Raw genomic sequence first — 19,620 nt, forward strand, 5'->3', positions numbered from 1 at the left:
CTGCCTGGTGGCCTCTTCATGATGCCCTCTCTGGCACCTCCAGATGGGTTTGGTTTGATCCCAGGGCCTTCCATGGGGTCGGGAGTGGACATATGGGCCGTACCTGTGCCATACCTGTGCCATACCTGTGCCATACCTGTGCCATACATGCCGTACCCGCGCTGTACCCACCCTACCTGCACCGTGCCCACTCTACCTGCTCCATACCTGCTGTATCCACGCTGTACCCACTCTCCCTGGGCCACACCTGCCGCACCTGTGCCGTACCCACCACGCCTGTGCCGTACCTGCTCTCTCTCCTGCAGCAGCCGCACTCTGTGTTCCCCGCAGCGAGGAACTGATCCCCGCTGCTCCGTTTATGAGATGGTGTAATCCCACAGAACCAACTCCACAATATCCCAACCTAAACCATTCATTCTTGCCAAAAATCCAATAAAGAGCTCAGGCCTCCTCCACAGGCAGATAAAGCTCAGATTAACGGGGCTGCCAAGATCAAAAAAAGAAAAAAAAAAGAAAAAAAAAAGAAAAAAAAAAGAAAAGAAGAAAAAAGAAAGAAAAAGGAGGAAACGCTGGGAAAATGAGCACGGGATAGAGAGGAGACTCCTGCCACCTTCTCCTTTCCCAAGGCTGCTACAGCTCAGGGTTTTATTACAAAAAGCCACCTAAGTATTACAGGCTAATCCCTAAATCCCAGCCTAGTAAAATATGGAATGGATTTTGTAAATTGTGCCCTTTACAAAGCTGATTGAACTTTTTTTTTCTCCTTTTCTTCTCCTTCCCCCTCCTTTCCCCAGGATCTTTTCTCTCCTTGGAGACCAGGATGTCTTTTGGTCTCCACATCCCGGCCCCGCTCCATCTCCAGCTGGACCCGCCTGGTCCCAGTGCGAGAGACATGGTGGCAAATCTGGATAATGGTGGGGATGATCCAATGGGATGGGATAGGATGGGGAACTGGATGAGATGTGGATAGGATGGGTAAGGAGATGCCATAAGGGATGACGAAGGGAAAAGGAAAGGGGATGGGGAGGAGGAAGGGAATGGAAAGGAGGATGGGGATAGGGAAGGGGGTGGGAATGGGGTGAGGATGGGGAAGGGTAAAGGGGTGGGGATGCAGAGTGTTGCAATGGTCCTGTGGCTGGAGCTGGTCATCTGCGTCCTGTCCTCCTGGCAGCCACCTTCACAGGGTTGGGAATGCAGCTGTGGACATCAAGCCCTGTGGGAAACCCCCTCCTCAGCCTGATTTTAGGGCTTTCTTCCCTCCCTGTGGTTGCCTGAGCTGTTTTGGGGCTGGTGGTGGACGCAGAGCTCTGGGTCCCCTTGGAGATGGGCGTCACTGGGGTAGGGGCACCCACGTTCCCCTTGCTGTGTCAGGACCACCCTGAGCCAGCAGGGCTGGAGCCAGGATCTGGGGGAGGCTGCTGGGGGTCAGACAGGGACTGTGTTGTCCTTGGTTCCTCCTTGGAGGCTGCAGAGGGGTTCGGCTGCCTGGCCAGGTGATAAATCCGGGTGTCAGCTGTGGAGGGTCAGTCTGTCCCCCCTGCATTGTCGGCATCTGCAGACTTGTCACCAGCCTGCATGGCACCTGTCCAAGCACCCTTGGGCTCCTCAGGATGCTGGGATGGTCCTTGAGGCTGGAAGGGGCTGTGGAACCTGAACTGGGATTTCACACCCCCACCCCTCCAGGATGAGCAGCACAGCCCAGCGTCAAGGACCCTGCTTGTGCACAGGAGGGGGATAAACTTGGGCACGACTTTCCTTCCTCCAACACGATTTCCTGGTTTCTTTATATTAGAGCAAGATGTTGCTGGCAAAATGTTCTCCCTTCCTGTTTTTCCATCAAATTATTTTGCAGAGGAACATCTGGCAGCAGCTCACGAACGGGCTATTCCTGCCTGGCGCAGTGGCGATGCCGATTCCCAGCAGTGGCCGTGGGCAGCTGGAAAATGCCACCTGCCACCACGGTGCCTGTCATCCTGCGCCGCCGGGCGACACAGGGGACAGCGAGGACGGGCACCCAGCAGCATCATGCCTGGCGTAGCAAACCAGGAACTGGGGAGAGGAGAAACATCTGCCACGTCTCTCCTTTGACTTGGTTCCGCCTCGAGCTGCTGTTTCCTTTGGTTTGAGGGTAATGCTGAGGCTGACAGAGACCTGGGATCAGATCCCAGCTCTGAGCTGCGCTCCAGCCCTCAGCAGCTGGAGCCAAGTCCGGATCCCTGCGTGGGCTCAGATCCTGAGCAGCAGTGGCGTTTGGGGGGTGATGTGCATCAAAGCCCCCCAGCCCCTGAGCTCTCACTGGTTCTTGCTGCAGGGCAGCAGTGGCAGGGCCGTGCCTCAGTTTCCCCAACACCAAACAGCACAGGTGGGAACCATCCAGCCCTTCCTTCCCTCCTGCAACCCATCCTGGCGACGCAACACGGGCGTTACTGCTTGGAGCCGGTGCTGAAGGATGTTAGGTGGTAACCATGGCAACGGCCAGGTTTCTCTTTCCTTGCCCTTGCCAGTCACCTTGAGATGCCACCTCATCCTGGTCACCAGCCGGGCATGTCATGTCTCCTCACGCAGCTCCCGCCGTCAGTCCCTGAGCTGCCCTGGTGCACGTGGCAGCAGGACACGGTGCTGGGGATCCCCACCGTGGTCCAAGGGCTGGATCCAGGCATCCAGCACCGCCCAGGGATCCCCCTGATGCGGGGATTGATGGAGGAGGGACCCCCACACATCCCCACTGCCGTGTCCCCAGTGCTGGCAATGTCCCTTCCCTGCAGCCCTGGCGGAAGGAGCCCGGGGAGGCTCTCACAGCAACATCTGCAAGCGCTTATCCCCTCAGCCGGCATGGCCCTTCCCGAAATAGCTCTCTGGGATGGCCACCCATGCCAGCACTGATGTAATTTGCTTTTATTTCCCTCCCGTCTGCTCCTTCCCCGCCAGAGCCACAATTCCTGTCAGCCACGCTCCACACTGGGGGCTCTGCTGCCGCAAGCCCGGCCTGTGCCGGCATGGCCAGGGTGCTGCTGGAGCATGTTCTTGGTGCTGGGGGGGAGCTGGGAGCGTCCTGGGGCTCTGGTGGGTGTGGTGCCATCAGAGGCTCCTCATGTCCCTCCCCAGAGCCAGGACAAGCCCTTGTTTCTCCAGCAGTGTGGGTGAAATTGGGGAAATCTGGGCTGTTGGTCTCTCCGGTGCAAGCGGGGAGGGGTTGGGGCACTGCAGCCCCCAAGGAGAATTCCGGTGTCCCCACACCTCCAGCTGTGCCTCTGCTGCTCTGGGAGCCCTGTGGAGAGTGGATACCCTAGCACATGTCTCTGGACTGCAGGGCTTGCCAGCAGGGTATCCCTGGGGTGGGTACCCATGGCCTTGGGCAGCCCCCAGGGCTGGAGATGCCTTTGCTCCGGCCCTTCTCTGTGCATGGGGGGTTAACTTGGCCACCTCCCTGGAAGCACAGACAGCCCCGGCGCTGAGCCAGTGCAGGAACCAGCCAGCTGGCTGCTGCCCCTCTCCTGGCTCCAGAGCTTGCCTGGCTCCAGCTCCAACTCCGGCACATGCCTCCGGAGCAACGTGTCCGTGCAGCTCCCGCCAGCGCAGCCGCCCGGGCCTCGGCTCCATCCCTCCCATCACCTCTCCAGCAGCACCCCGGGGTCCCACCGTGGGGTCCAGCACCTCCCTCAGCCCGGGGATCACGAAGGTGAAGGCATCCAGGGACAAAAGTCCGTGGAGAAAACACTGTGCCCTCCATATTGCCTCCGTCCCCTCGGGGATGGGCAGTGTCCCTGTGCCCTCCATCACCCTGGCACGGCACACGCTGCCCGTGCCCACTGCGCCACTCCAGGGCTGCCTCCCCCCGTCCTCCTCCCCTGCAGGAACACATGGCACCACGTCCTCTAATAATTGCTTCATTACGGGCTAATTACTGCAATTAGCTGAGCAGAGCTCCAGTGAGTGCCCGCTGGCCTGCTCACCGTGAGTCACATCCCTCCAGCCCCCAGCCTGTGGAGATGGCACTGGGTGTGGAGTGGATGGAGCTGAGGATGTTCCACCTGGATGAGGGGGATCCAGCTTGGCACCCTGAGGGTTCTCAGTCCCTCGGGAACTCTGATAGGAGCACAGGGATGGGGGTCTGTGTTTGTTGGACCCCCAGAGCTGCCTTGGCCATCTCCATCCCTGTCCTGGGAGAGGCATCAACAGTTTGCCATGGGATGGGCACATGCCAGTGTCCCGTGGCCATGTGGGGTACCGGTCTGACAGCTCCACAGTGGGGTTGGAGGCATCCAACACCAATGGATTGCTGTTCTCTGATGACCTTTAATGGCTTTTCTTATCTGCCTGGCTCCTGTGGTGCAGGAGCCCCCAGCAGCTCCATGGAGTTGGGCTGGGAAGGTGCTGGCAGCTCCCCCTGCTCATCCATGTTTTACCTTTAAATCCTCCCCAGACCTTCTCCTGTACACACAAGAGATGAGAAACAGAGGCAGCTCCAGCTCTGGTACTCCAGACATCCTGGGGTGTCTCCCCTTTGCACCGCTCAGCGCTGGAAGCTGTGCAGGCCCTGGTGGGCTGGGCAGCCCAAGGACCACAGTGATGGGCACATCACATCCACCCTCCGCTCTGGGGAGCGTCTTGCAAAGCTGCTCTGCCCAGCAGGAAGGGGAGCCCAGCGTGGGCAGAGGCAGGAGGGTCTGTGAGGGCTGGAGGGGACACACACGCTGCAGAGTGGCTGCCACTGAGCCCTCTCCTCTGCTGTCACACGCTGTCACAACAGGGTGTGTAACTGGGACGAGCTGCAGCGCTGTGGTGTCCTGTGTCCCTCCAGCTGGGCTGGAGGCCTCTGCACGGGTGGGGGCTGAGGGGTGCCATCCCATAAGGGGCTTATTCCTGTGCTTTGCCACAGGCTGCTGCTCCCCCAGGAATCACTGAGGGTGACACGAGCTGGGCTGTGCTGCAGAACGGGGATCCCCCTCCCTGGCGCTGCTGCAGGAGGGGGGCTGCAGTGGGTGCAGAGCGTCCTCGTCCCTCCCCCCAGAACGGGGACGCCGCGATGAGCGTGTGGGGGACACGCAGAGGACTCGTCCTTCGCCATCACCTTGGCGTTGTCACCGTCCCGGCTGCACCGTGCCATCCAGCAGCTGTGGGACAGCGCGTCCCGTGCCGGTGGCTGCGCTCGGCTCCGCTGTCATTGTCACGGCCGCGCTCATGAATAAATGAGGTGCGAGCAGAGCGTCTGCCTAATGGCACGGTGACAAATGTGCGCCGAAACCGGAGGGAGAAGGGAACGATTTGAGGAATTCAATTATTTACCAGCAGCTTGTTACTGGTATTGCACCGGGGAGCCCCTGCCAGCGCAGCCCCCGGCTCTGGTGGGGGGTGGGGGGTTGTCCTGGGGTGCTGTGGGAGGTAGTGGGGGCCCCAGGTCCTGGGGACAGGGACACACAGGGTGGGCTCTGCAGGAGCTGCTGGTGGGGCAGGGGCAGCGGGAGGGTTTCATTCGCACCTCGGCTGGGCTGGCAGGGCCCGCTCGGGAGGTGCAAATGGACTCAAACCCCCTTGTGCTCGGCCCAGTTGCTGGGGCTGAATGTGGCACGGGGCCTCATCCTGCTCAGCCCTGCACCTCACGGAGCCAGCCCTGGTGGTGCCGTGATTTAACGTCACACGAGTCAGGAACAGCCCTCATGGATGGGGACTGGCATTTAAAATGGATTCACATCAGTCCTGCTCTCCCCACGGCCCAGGGATGGGTGTCCCCATGGCCTGGTCATGGTCACATCAGCATGGTACAGGGAACAAAGAGCACCAGCTGCCTGTCCTTGCTGCTCTGTTGGATTCCCCTCCACGGGCAGCAGCAAGCTGGAGGCTCAGAGGGGTCCGTTCCTCGCGTTCAGGGTCACAGGGACCTCCAGTTCCACCCTGCACTGCAGCCAGCGCTCCCTCCCCGGGGCTGTGGGTGCCAGCAGCCGAGGCCAGCACGGATCAGTGCCCATCTCCCTCCCCACGCAGCTGGTGGTGACAGATCCTGGCAGGGGACAGGAGCGTGTGGCTGTGGGCAGGCTCTGGCAGGGGCCGTGGGCTCTGCAGGCAGCTCCCCGTGCTCTGCCTGGGGACCGTGTGCTCCGAGCTCCATATGCTGGAGGGGATGAGCTTTATCCTCCTCCAGCCTCCTTTGGCTGCAGCCCAGGCTCACCAGGGACTGGAGTCGAGATCCTGGGGTCTGGCACAGCATCCCTCCAGCTCTCCTTCCCCTACAGCTCTGTGGGGCAGGAGCAGGCCTGGCTGAGTCACTGGGGGATGCTGGCATCCTCTGCTTGATCACTCAATCACCAGATCCAACTGAATCCAGATAGGGCAGTGCATCCCTCCCCAGCTGGCCCGTGGTGACAGCCACTGCCCACCCCAGTGCCCACGGGACACTGATGGGAGTGTTGAGAGCCCTTGTGCCTGAAGCAGCCGGTAACCCCATGGCTGGAGAGCTCCCAGCACCACTGCCCCAGCCCTGCCAGCAGCCTGGATGCTCTCAGGAATTCTCAGCCCTGCCGGCAGCCAGAAGGAAGCTGCTGTTTGCCAGGGAGGCAGAGCCTGGCAGCGGGACGCTGTGCCACAGCCGCTGCCAAGCCAGGGAGCCACGACAGTGAACAAGCCCCGGCTGATCCACAGGGTGTGTTCAGCGGGAAGCTTTGGATGCTGATGTCTGCCCAGCACGAACCTGGAGCTCCCTGCTGGGAGGGAGCAGGATTAGTGCTGGGGTGTGGCTGTCTGGGAACCCTCTTGGCCAGTCCAGAGCACCCCACGGATCAGGTGCCAGCTCAGGGCCTCTCCGTCCCAGCCCTCCCTCCGTGGGGTCCCTGTGGGGCCACAGCCAGCGGGTGGCTGTTCAGAGAGGAGAAAAATTGTGGCATCAATCCCGACGGGAGCGGCAGCAGGAGTAGGGTGGTGATTTAGGTGACTGGTCACCGCTGTAACTGATGATGAGCTGTGAGCCGGGGAGAGAGAAATCAGGCGGTGACACCGGCTGGCATCTGCTCACACAGAGTCATCTGCACCCAGGGAGGGCATAAATCCCCCTCGGCACATTCCTGTGCTCCCGTGGGATGGGTTCTGAGGGGAGGGGAGGTCTGGGTGCGAGTTATTGGCTGAGGAACATCGTGCCAGCTGGTGTGGGACCCCAAGGATGATGGGGCTCTGGTCTGGGACATCAGAGATGATGGAACTCCAGTGTGGGACCCCAGGGATGACAGGATTCCATTGTGGGGTCCCAGGGATGCTGGATATCCAGTGTGGGACTCAGATGACAGGGCTCTGGTGTGGGGCCCCAGGAATGTCAGGTCTCCAGTGTGGGGCAGGGACATCTTGCACCATGCAGTCCCTGCTCTCCCTCCCAGCCCCTCCATCTCCTTTCACTCTCATTTACAAACAGCCCAAGCTAGAGGAGGGAGGAGGAAAAGGAGGCACTGGAGCTGGGTGTTTCATTCCTGCACATCTCTTCCCTGTGTGCCAGATGGGCAGAGGGAAATCACCCATAATTCTTTATCTGGAAGTGATATAATGCAGCAGAGTCACCTTCTCCTGGTGATTCCAGCTCCAGGGTGGGGGGCTGGGGATGGGGGGACTTGGGAGAGAGAGAGTACCCCCTCTTCCAGCCCCTGCCATCCCCATCCCTCACCTCAGAAATGGGATCACAACCAGTGATTCTCCTCCATCCCCTCTGCCCTGTCTCCCAAGCCACCCTCTATCCCCGTGCCCTGGCGCTCACGTCCCTGAGCCCGACAAATGATTTACTAGACATGATGTACGACCCGCTTGCTCATCTAAGTTTTCCTTTAAATGAGGTGGTTTTTTTTTTTTTTCCTCTGAAACAGCCTCGCAAATCGATCCCCTGTCACCCATGCCCTGCTCCTGCTGTGGGTAACGGCAGGGAAATGGATCCCTGGGTCCTTCCATGCGTGTGTCCAGAGCCCCTCCATGCACGTGTGTGGGGGGCTGTGCTACACGTGGCTGCACATCAGTATTTCGGGAGTGTGTGCCCTGGCTCTGGCTGTATATCTGGGTGTGCATGGCTTTATGACAACCGAAATGGAAAAGACAATTGGATGTCAAAACCTATCCAAGGAACCCATTTATACCCACAGACTTTTATGGGATTCCCACTGATTGATTCAAGCACCATAAAACTTCCCCCAGCAGCTCCCACTCCTCACAGCCTTGGCTCTGTAGGGATGTGATTGACTCCTCTGACTGTCTCCAGCATTCCTGGATGTGCAGCTTTTTCCCAGATCCTTGTTGGAGCCATTCCAGATCAGGGATGCAATCACTCTTGCTGCTGGAGCATCAGGCAGGATGGGGGACAGGATCCTGCACCTTTTCCTTGGGAAATCTCTCCTCAGCCTCAGTTTTCCCTTCCCAGCTGGTTTTTCTCCTTGCAGAGGTGAACTTCACACTCCGCTGGCGGTCTCCAAGTGACAGCCTTCAGTGCCACCAGCCCATCCGAGGCAGGAGCTGGGATGCTTCGTGCTGTCCCCACAGGACAATCCATCATCCTGCACTGGTGCCATGTGGCACCAGCACAGCCCTCATGTGCCATGCTGGGAGCAGCTCCGGGAAGCCAAAAATCCATGTGTGGGCACAGTTCATCACCCCCAAACCCCAGTGAGGTTCTGGGACCCAAATCCCCATTTTTATCAGATCCCTCCCTCCATCACCATTTTTCCCCTTTATTCCCCTAAATCCTAACCAGACTCACCCACACACTCATTTTTTCGCTTTATTCCCCCAAATCCAAAGCAGACCCCAGAAATAAAGCACTTCTGGTTAGAAAAGAATGCAGTGTTTCCAGTTGGAAGGGATCTGCATTGATCACCTCCCCACAGCCCCCTCCAAACTGGCCACAACCACCCTGAGCAGAGGATGTCCAGGGAACCTGGGCCAAGCAAGACCTCCTCTGCGCTCCCAAAAATAAAATAATTCCATGTCGGAAAGCTTTAAAAAGGAAATGGAAACCATAATGGAAAAGATGAGGAATAAGGAGAAGAAATTTGAATGTGAAATAAATGAAAGGCATTGAACTGAAGGTTGTAATAGAGAGAGCGCTGGCTGGAGCTGCAGGATGGGGGGGATGTCCCTGGGGAGGGCATGGTGGGGGCTGGAGCAGGTCACCGGTGTCACCAGAGCCATCGATGGACACAGAGCCCACGGGGCTCCTCCCGTGGGTGTTGGGCCCCCGTGTGTCTGTGCTGAGGGGGTCTGTCCCAGAGGAAGGTGACGGGAAGACCTTCCCCAGCATCCCCGGGGCTGCTGGCACGTGTGGGAGCGGCTCAGCCGGCAGTGCCCGCCAGGCTCTCCTTTCCATGGCTGAACACGCTGACCTTTCCCAGCGCTTCCCGGCTCAGCCTCCAGCCTCCGCTCCTGCCGGCTGATGGATTCGCTGGGAGCGGGGAGAGGTTGTAGATGAGCAGCCCCGGCCCCTTCCCCCAATCCCAGCCTCCCCCTCCCCGGCACTCACCCAGCACCTCTTCAAACTGAGACCTCCGGGGGTGTGTGGAGAACTTGGACACAATCAGGACACTGGAATTACTGCACAGGGACAGACAGTGGGCGGCTGACAGTGTCCCCGGTGTGTGACTGTGACACCAGGGAGTGATGGTGGCAGATGGGGGAGACAGGCAGAGTCTGGTCCTTCTGGCCCCTGGAGAGGATGGAGGGCACAGCCCCCAGGACTTGGAGAATTTGGGTTCGGTGCCGTCTTCCTGCCACGCTTCCAGCTTTCAGAGCCAGGGCTGGGGGTGACACGCTGCCCTGCGTGGGGTGCAGCCACGGCACTGTCACTGTGTCACCATTGAACTGTCATTGTGTCACCATTGCACTGCTGCAACATCTCCAGAGCACCTTCACCACACGACCCTCCCGCTCCCATCCCCCTGCATGTCCCACCAGGGCACACCAATTTGTCCCCCCAGCACCACCCTGAAGGCCACCGAGTTCTCACCCTGGTGGCTTTTCCGTGTGGCAGCAAATCCAGGTTCCCGTGGGGCCGGGGCTGGGCTGCTCCAGTGGGACCCTGGTGCGTGGCTGTGCTCCTGGTACAGCGTGTCCCAGTGCCACAGGAAGGGCAGGCACGCACAGCTCCCTGCTCCGACGCGTTCCCACCCCTCGCACAAAAGCTCCCGGAATAAAGGATTTCAGAACCCGCTGTGCCTGTGTGGATAGAAACTCATTTATTTAATAGGCAGCAGTTTGGCTTTGTCATGTTCATTTAGTTTTTAATGACGCACAGTTGTGCCAATATTGATTTTAGCTTATAGGGACTCAAAAAATTTACTATCTGGAATTATCTGAAATGTAGCCGTTTTATCCGGCGGGCAGGGAGATGGATCTCTCCCGGCCTCGCTCCTGGCCTGGCAGTGGCACAATCCAGTTGGGAAGGGCTCAGTGTCATCCCATCCCAGCCTCCATCTCAGCAAGGTGACAGCTGGCATTGCTGTGCTGGACCTCACCTGGGGAAAGTGAGGCACGAGGGGTGGTTCCCCAAGGTTTTCCTGTGGGTTTGGGCTGGGGGTTGGACCAGGAATTGCGTCTCTCCAACCTCTATTCCATGAGGATGTGTGTTGTGGGAAGGAATGTGCAGGTGGAGCAGTGCCACAGCCCCATCACCCCCATCGCCCCAGACCTGCCCCATCACCCCCCACCCAACAGCCTCGTCCTTCTCCTATGGGTAATGAGTCAGCAGCTCTCATGGGGTGACAAGTGACAACAAATCCCATCCATGGCCCCTTGAAAGCAGAATTTCTCAGTGTGAACCAGCCAGAATCCGTTTCCCAAGCACCTCTGTGCTCCCTGGGGTAACGTGGGTGATGTTTGGGGTGCAGTGACCCCCAGGAACACCCTGAGCCCCAGGGGGAGCAGAGCTGAGCTGGCTGGAGCAGCAAATCCAGCAGGTTGGGTGGGTTCTGCATGGGGAGAGGGCTGGGCAGGGACCCTCCTGCCCTGGTGCCCCCACAGCCCTGATCCTGACCCCATTATGGAATAATTCATTTTGAGGTTTGGCTGCTGCTGAAGGGATTGATTGAGGAGCTGGTAATTACATCACCCTAAAAGGCCCCTGGGGCTTTGTGGGAACACGAGTGGGGAAGGAAACAGCTGATTTTTAGGGGGGGACAGGCTTTGGGAGCCCCACAGAGCCATGTATCCCTCTCCCCTTTGCTGGCTCTGCCAGGCACTCGGATCACCCGCCACAGCCCGTGCTCACTGTCATCCATTATGCAAGTCTGTAAATATATTATTTACTATTTCCCCTATTTTCACTCATTATTTATCACCTGCAGGCAGGGCTGGAGCCCCCAGGCAGGATCCTATCCCACTGCTGGGAAAGGGGCTCCCCCCTTCCCTCAGTAGCAGTGGAAGGAGGGGGAAGCCGTGGGTGGGGGCTCCAGGTACCCCCCCTGAGCACACCTGGAGGGGTTTAACCTGCAGGTGGATTAAATTGCTGGGTTAAAGCAGAGGAATTAAATGAGCCTGACCCAGCACAGGTGGGGTGAGGATGAGGGTTCTGTGGAGCTGCTCTGGGGTGCTGGAGGTGCCCATCCTGTGCCAGGGTAAGGAGATGCCGGACCTGCCCTTTTCCACGAGGGATAAGCTCTTTGGGGACTGGTAAGATGGGCTTTGGGCCCTGCTGCTTTTCTGATGCTTTTGTGGGAGGTTGGTTCTGCTGGCAGAAACCACAGATTATGGGATGTGAGCAGTGCCCAGGTCTGCTGTGGGCACCTACGTGTCTGTGTGTGCTTCAGGATGGTGATGGCAAAGTCAGAGGTGCTGGGAGACTGTGAGCACATGTGATGTGTCCTCCTAAAAAGTGATATGGTGTCACCTCGAGTCCTTTTTGGTCTGGATTGTCCAAGAATCCCCCCCTTTCTCTGAGCTGTGGATGCTGGGGCTCAGGAATGTGGTTGTTGCAGATGCTCTGGCTTAGGGGAGGAGGTCTGGGGGGGCTCTGCCAGCCCCAGCCTGGCCCTGGCTGGTGTGTGGGGTTCAGCAGGGAGCTCCTCTAAACCCCCAGCTCTTGGAAGCGTGTGATTAAGTGAGAGTCTTGGATGCAGCCCCCAGCAAACCTGGCTTGTCCCCAGCTGCTGTTCCTGAGGAACGCTCGGAAGGTGGCCTTTAAATGTTAAGAAATCATGTTAAAATGAGCCAGAGCCTTAGTTTAAATTTTTAATCTCCTGATTTAAAAACTCAGCCCCGAGGTCTGGGCTTGTGGGTGGGGGCTGGTGCTGCTGAGTGGGTGTTTCTGTGCTGGTGGTCTTGGGGTGCAGGGCCAGGATGGGCGCCAGTGGTTGCACCTTTGCCCTCTCACTACACAGCAGAGCCAGCTTTTCCCAGGATCCATCCTGGGGCTTCTCTTGGCTCTTTCCAGCTGGCAGGAAAAGAAAAACAGCTCTGCAGGGTGATGGAGGAGTAGTTGGTGTGTCTGGGGGCTGTGGGGGTCCCAGTGCCTTGGTTCCAGTGTACAGAAATGCTTCTGCCCCTCAGTACCTGTGACCTCAGAGGTGCTCTGAAGGAGAGTTCACCAGCGTGAGCCTCTAGCTGAGGAAGGCCTGTGGGTCTGGAGCAGCAGGAATGATGTTTTCCCCCACTGTGGGGCTCACAGATGCAGCATGTGGGGATTCAGGTGGGAACCCCAACATCCTGCAGTTTGAGGGGGAGAGGCCCCCCCAGTTGTGTGAGCAGCTCTTGCCAGACTGCCCTGAGCTCCTCCAGAGCTGCCTGAGCTGCAGGGAGGAGGATAAAAGCTTTGCATGGAGCAAAGGCTCCTGCTCTGCCAGCTTCCCCAGCAGAGGATGGCTGCTGGGATTAATGCCTCTCCAGCTGCCCCTCCTGTAGGTGAGGAGCCTGTCTTGGGGTGCTCAATTAGCGGGGCTTTAGAGCAGGAGAAGGAGCTGTAACACCCAGAGGTGTGGTAGCACTGGGCAGAGCTGCCCCTGCACCCTCAGCAGTGCTGGGGGAGCTGTGCTGCTCCTGGGGAGATGTTTCTGCTGCTGCTCCTCTGGTCAGTTGTGTGAGGGGGTCTGGGGAGGGTCAGAAATGCTTGAGACTACCAACCCTGTGCCTGGTGTTCATGGAATACTCAGACCCACCTGATGGGTGCTGAGGTGGAGCAGAGTTGTGGCAGTCGTGGGCAGGTCCCCCTGGGAAAGTTTCTGGCCTTTTATGTCTTGTTCCCAAAGCACAATTCTCTAAGGAGAGAGTCAGATCCTGCTCGGAAACGGGGCTCCTGCCCCCCGAGCTGGGGAAGTGACTCTGCTCTGCTCTCTGCCAGCTCAGAGCCCCCAGCACTCAGCACACGATTGCTGTGGGCTTGAAGGGAGATCTTAATTGGGCTGAGATGGCCCAAACAGCTGATGCTGGGAGAGAGCTCTGGGCTGGGAAGAGGAGCAGCTCTGGCAGGAAGGAGAGGGCTCGCTCCTGGTGCTGTTCCTTTTCTCGGTATTTTTTAACTCATAAAATATTTAAGATGTTTCTGTTCTGAATTGGTTTGGAGGCTCCTTGCTCAGCATCCAAGGGCAGAGTGGGGCCCTGTTTGATGCCCCTTCAAGGAGAGGCAGCTTCAGCCCTGCCAAAAACGTGGTGTCTGCCTGTGACCTTCCAGGGGCTCGGGTGTGTGACGGCTGTGACTGATCCCAAGGACAGCTCTGGGGAGAAAGGACCTGTCCTAAGCCCAGGTTTAAAGGGAGAAGTTAAATGATTGCAGAGGCTGCTGTGGCCTGCAGCACTACTCTGGATCGACTCTTCTGGCAGAGCTGAGGCTTCTGGAGAAATAAAAAAAGCTGCTTTCAATCTTAATTACAAAGAGAAGGTGTTGGGGAGCCTTGCTGCAGCCGGGGTTATCCTCACAGTTAGAGATGTGCAGATTATTGCTGGTCTGGATGGTTCTGGCCTCTCCTCCTGCCTGTGGGAGTTTGTTATCCCATCGCCTGCGAGGCTGTGGAGCCTCCCGGATCCAATTTCTCCTCCCTGTGCCGGTGCTGACAGCCTGGGGTTACATCTATCTGCTTTCCCCTTTGATAGTGAGGAAGGACTGAGCTCCTGGAGTCTCTCACTCGCGGGCAGCACTTCCAGCCTCTCCTTGCACTTCCCAGCCCATTCCCAGAGCAGGGAGCACGGATGTTGCTCTCGTGCTCAGGGGACAGGGATGCTGGGAGTCAGTGCCTCATCCCAGGGAGATGAGGGATGCTGAGGACAGCTGAACAAAGTTCTTGGCTGTTGTCCTGCAGCCTTTGGATAATGCTGATGGTCCCCAAAGCGCCTGACAACCCAGCAAAGACTTTTACATTTCAAACAAAGCCTTGATCTTTTTTTGGAACTTGCCTTGGTTTCAGACAAGAGTTTTTAATTCAAGCCCAGCGCCGTATTTTGGGTTTGACTTTGATGCGCCCTCTTCAAGCAGGAGGCAAAATAACAGCGTTCACATCCGCAAATAGCCCCGGGGCGGGTTCCTGCTGGCCGCGGGCGGCGGCTGTGCCGGGCCAGCCCCTCGGCCCCGGGGGCTCCGGCCGCAGCCCGGGGATGTGCTGCTGCCGAGGGGGGCTGCAGACCCCCCCGCGCCGGGGTCAGGAGCTCGAAACCCCAACCCCTGATGCACTCTTAGAGCTGTGCATCTTCATCCCTTCCGGGGGAGTCGAGTGATGTGGCTCCCGCTGGTCTGCAGGGATGTGCTGTCACGATTCCCAGCGTAATTACAAGTGGTGCTGCCTCGAATTGCGGCCCAGGCTGGGATTCTCAGTGACGTTGCTGGAGGATTGGGCCAAAACTCATGGGAGATGAAGAGATGCCCTGTGTGGGGTTGGGGTGGCTCAGCAGCACGAGGAGCAGCCTTCCCACTCAGGCATCACCTGGAATGTCCTCAGGGTCACAGGCCTGGTGGCAATGTGGGGATCACCAGAACCCTCTCTGATCTCTGGGATGTGCCATTACTGCATGGAGCAGCTCTGGGCTCTTCCACCCTCTCCTGGAGACAGATGTGGTGTTACCTGCTGGAACTTGCTCCCACTGGGAGGGATTTGGGCAGAAGAGAGCTGGCAAGGAGCAGGCAGGGCTGTGAGGGAGGATGTGCTCTGGTAGGAACATTGCTGTGAGATCCAAACTCAATCAGTCTGGGTGACCGTGGGGAACCAGGTACCTGTGCAGTGGGTAATAAACTGCTCACAGCTCCACAAGATTAATTGTAATAACCATAAATCAGTGTTGGCACCAGGGTCAGACCTGGATTTATGGCCCTGGAGACAGGAATTCCTGTTCTTTATGGAACAAAGCCCTGATCCTGCAGGGCTTTGGGAGCGTGCTGAGTGTTACCGGGGCTGCAGTGTGTGTGTAGGTGCCTGGGGAGCAGGTCCAACCCCCCCTGGGGACAGAGCTCAGCCCTGGCAGGGCAGCCTCTCCCCTGCTTGTTCCAGCCAGCACCGGGAAACACCTCCCGAGGGGTGAGCCAGGGCTGCTGCCTCCCACAGCACATCGATCCCGTCATCTCGGTTGAGAATGCCAGCCACGGAGCTGATTAATGCCGGGGTGGGCAAGTGCTGGGTTATTGTTCAGTCTCTCTTCAAGAGGTCGATGGGAAATTTGGCAGTAGCTCTCCAAGTACACACCGTGCACACAGACATTGTCCCCCCAAGGACTGTGTGGGTTTTACACGTGAGTGTGCACAGTGTGGTGGAAATACACACCAGTGCCCAGCACTGACACAGTTGTATCGATGCCCGTGGGAGAGTATTCCCTCCGTCTCTGCCCTGGTGTGACCCTGCAGTGCTGGGGCTGGCTCCAGGCTAATCTGCTCATGCTTTCGTTTCACTCTGATCCTTGCAGGTCCCTTGGCTCAGAGGTGTTGTGTGTGCTCAGGAGGCTGATCCAGCATTCAGGATGGATATTTCCTCCTGTGCAGATGGTGCAGGTCCTTGGGTGTTAATGCTCGGTAGCAGCCGTGACTGAGCTGCTCTCCCCCACCTAATGCAAGGCACTGAGCTAGCAGAAAGCACGGACATCTTTGAAGGATGTGCGATCCTTTGGGGAGATTTGGGCTTGAGGAATTGTAGGATCAGGCCTGATGAGGTGGTGTGTTATTAGGAAGGTGCTGCTGGGTCCTCTCAGGGGTTAGAGCTTTTTTTTTCCCTTTCTCTGAGAACCCTAAAATGTTTGCTTTGATAACCCCGTGTCAATGAGTTCTGCTCTAGAGCTACCTGGGGGACCGTGCCGTGTCCCTTTCCCGGGGACCGGGCGCCGATGCTCGGAGCGCTGAGCATCGGAGAGGGGCTGAGGAGGCATCGCAGGGTGGTGGGGATGGAGCTGCAGACGCGAGCCGCCGCTTCCACAGCGGGGGCACCGGGGGCGGGGAGGGGCTGGGGAGGGGGACCCGCCCGCTCCTCACGAGCCGGGGGCGGCCGGTGGGGACGCGCCCGCTCCCTCCGCTGCCGCTGGGTAGCGCTCGGGGCCGCGCCGTCTCCCCGCCTCCCCGGCTCGGGCTGCCCCCGGCTCCGCCGATCCCCGCCGCCGCCGCTCACTCCGCCGCCGCGCCGCGCAGGAGGAGCAGCAGCAGCAGCAGCCGCGGCCGGAGCGCCCGGAGGGGTCGGCGCGGAGCCGCCAGCCCGCAGCGCCCGCGGCTCCGAGCGGGACCCCGCGCCGCCAGCGCCGCCGCACTTTCCCCTGTTCCCCGCGGGGGAAGAATCCCCCCCTCCCCAGCCCACGTCGCCCGCAGCCGCCGAGGAGGGGATGTCCCCAGGCAGGAGCTGAGCGCCGGGGAGGGGCCGCCCCCCGCCCCCAAACTTTTCGCTCGGCCCCGGAGCGGCGGGGACCCGGCCCCCATGGAGCCCGGGCGGGCAGGAGGGGCCGGGGGCGCGGCGCCCTGCGCTTCCCGTCCCCTTGCCTGACGCGGGGCGCAGCGCTCGGGGAGGGGCTCGGCTGCCTGCCCCGCGCCGGATTTGGGGGTCCCTGCTCCGCACGTCCCCGGGGGAGCTGCCGATGGTGGGGACCTGCCTGGCGACGCTCCCCAACCCCACGAGGAGCCCTTCACCCCCGCGCCTTCGCCTCGCCCTCGGCAGCGCTGCTGCGGGGGTCCCTGCGCTGGAGCCGCCCGGATTATAAACTCGGGGAAGTTGTCCCCCCACAGCCCCCCCAGCCCGTCTCGGCGGAGCCATGGCCCGGCTCCGGAGCTGGGGGCTGCTCTGCTTCGCCGTGCTCGCCCTGCCCGGCCCCCGGGAGCCGGCGCCCAAGGTAAGGGCGTGCGGGGGGTGGCGGGAGAGGGACCGCGGAGAGGTGGGGGGTTCTCCGCGCTGCTCCCCTCAACCGAGCGTTTTGCCACCCCCGGGCTGGGAGAGCGGTGTGCCAGCCCGGGGGTGGGAGCGAGGCGGCCCCGGAGCTCCGCCCGGGGAGGGCACAGCATCCGTGCTGTTCGCGAAGCCTCCCCGGAGCCGGGACTCGGGGCCCGCCGGAGCTGGGCGCAACGCGGTGTCCGCGGGGGCTCAGGGGGACAAGCAGCGCGGCTCTGCTGTGCATTCCCCTGCCCCATAACTGCCCCCGGGCTGGGGATGGGGGGAACGTGTTGCTCTGAGCTTGGGGTAGAGACTGAGCTGAACCGCCTTAGGGGGGCTGAGCATCCCCGGGGGTAGTGGTGCCCATTTCACCCCCTCCCTGGGGACCCCCGTTGAACCACGGAACCCGGGGTGCAATTCTGGGGGCTCCCAGGGAGCACTTCATACCAGAATGTTGGTCTCATTGACCTCCAGCCGCTGGTCTGAGGGGACAGGGGCCTGAGGCTGGGTATGTTGCACCCCTGAGCCCCTGTGGGTGCCTGGGGCTCCCTCTGCACCCCAACAGCCCTTGGGGGCCACGGTGCTGCTGGGCAGCGTGAGCCCCTCTCAGCTCCTTGCCCTTGCAGCTTGGGCACGGCACAGGCTGGTTTTAGCTGCTCTGCTGCCCCACAGGGATGTAAAATTAGTTTGTGACCCTTCAGGGTGCAGCTGGGGTCCAGAGGTGTTGAGGGGCCCTGGAGTCTCCTCCTTGGCAGCGAGGGTCCCCACGGGGCCACAGAGGAGGCTCCCGGCTGGCAGAGCTGCAGCGTGGCCGCCTCCGTCCCTGCGCCTGGACTGAGCGGATCCAGACTGGAAACGGGGGGGCACAGTGGGGCACAGCGCTGGGGGTCCTCACCCACGACATTTCTTGCCCTTGTTTGCAGCAGCAAGTGGAGCCAGAAGTCCCCATGCGCTCCCGTCCTCCCGCTCCCCCCGAGCCTCCCCCAGCACTGCTATAATTTCTCAGTAATTAAGTTCAGAACATAACATCTAAAGCGGCAGTATATTATCCGGGCAGGCCCTGTGTGGGGAGCTCTGAAGGTCTCTTTGATTGATTCACTCCCTTGCCGAGTTTCTCTTCTCCTGGCTGGCGTCTCTGGCTGGCGGGTCCCCCGTGATCCGTTTGTTCCCCGCCTGCGGGACGGGCTCCTGGGGTGACCCAATCTCCTTCCATTTTTGCGTGGGGAGGAGGACGTGGGGCTGCCGGTGCTCCAGCCCCTCCGGAAGGGTGGGGAAGGGGCTTTGCTCCGCTCTCCTGGCGCAGGAGCCGAGCTTTGCGGCTCCGGCTCTCTGCGGCGCGTGTCACGTCCTCGCGGGTGCTGTGACATTGCTCAGTGCCCAGCCCGGCGTGGCAGCGGCCACAGGCGAGCCGGCTATGCCAGAGGGATCATTCCCAAAGCCTGGCACGTGCCTGTCTCCCCTGCCGCGGGTGGCACTGGGGATGCACCGGCAGGGTCACCTCCCAGCTGCGGTGCCCGTGGGGTGCTGGAGCTCTCCGCTGCATCCCGTTGAGATGGACAGGGTGCTGGTGACGGAGCTGGGGAAGGGGCAGCGTGTGGGCAGGGTGCCTGGCACTGGGCTCTGTCCCCTGGCTCGTTCCCACTGCGGTGGGGCAGGCAGGGCATCCCCGCAGGGCTGGCAGCGAGGGGCAGCAGCGCTTTGCGCCGGGTCTATTGATTCTGGCAGCCAAGGAAAATGGGATCAATAGGGAAGGGAAGGAGGAGATGACGGTGTGAGACCTCCCCGGCCAGAGCGCGGGGGCTGCCCGGCCATGGGGTGAGGCGCTTTAACACCTGCGGTTGGTAAAACAAAGGCCCCTCGCTGCCTCTGAGAGAGGGGATGGAAGTTTAATTACAACCCGTCTGTGCTGTGTAATTATTAATTACCCATGGCAAAAAATAACTTATTGATTAGGGGCCTGGCGCTAATTACCCGGAGCCCAATGCGGAGCGGGGGGAAGGCTCACAGGCAGCGCTGCCCGGGCGGGAGCTGTCGCAGTGCGACCTGTGCCGGGCCTGGGGGGCCGTGCCAGGGCTGGGGGGCACGGGCAGCCTGCCTCACCACCAAAGGGCCCTTTGGCTGATTAACAGGGCAGTAAAGGGCTCCCCAAGAGCTGGGGGGAACTTGGGGGTCCCCAACCCCCTCCTTGCTGCTGTTTGCAGGCTTTGTGACCCCCAGGGATGTGGTTTGCCCACACGCAGTGCTGGGGGCACAGCCTGGGACCCCCTGTGCTGGCACAGCACCTCTAATGGGATTGAGGAGGCTGTGACCAGTCCCAGGAGGGATTTGGGAGGCTTAAGGTTCCAGACGGGAT

The 19,620-nt window shown here is 60.2% G+C and overlaps 1 protein-coding gene across 2 annotated transcripts in view; it reads left to right on the top strand.

The window, feature by feature from the left end:
- The first annotated feature begins 17,089 nt into the window (after positions 1 to 17,089).
- Positions 17,090 to 19,620, top strand: part of SDK2 (sidekick cell adhesion molecule 2) — a 46,886-nt gene continuing 44,355 nt past the window's right edge. For both annotated transcript variants that reach the window (XM_050319211.1, XM_050319210.1), the window contains exon 1: positions 17,090 to 17,229. The gene's annotated coding sequence lies outside the window, so the exon portion shown is untranslated. The remainder of the gene's footprint in view (positions 17,230 to 19,620) is intronic.

This window comes from Myiozetetes cayanensis, unplaced genomic scaffold (genome assembly GCF_022539395.1).
Source record: "Myiozetetes cayanensis isolate MyiCay16 unplaced genomic scaffold, myiCay2020 scf22, whole genome shotgun sequence".
Taxonomy (NCBI): Eukaryota; Metazoa; Chordata; class Aves; order Passeriformes; family Tyrannidae; genus Myiozetetes; species Myiozetetes cayanensis.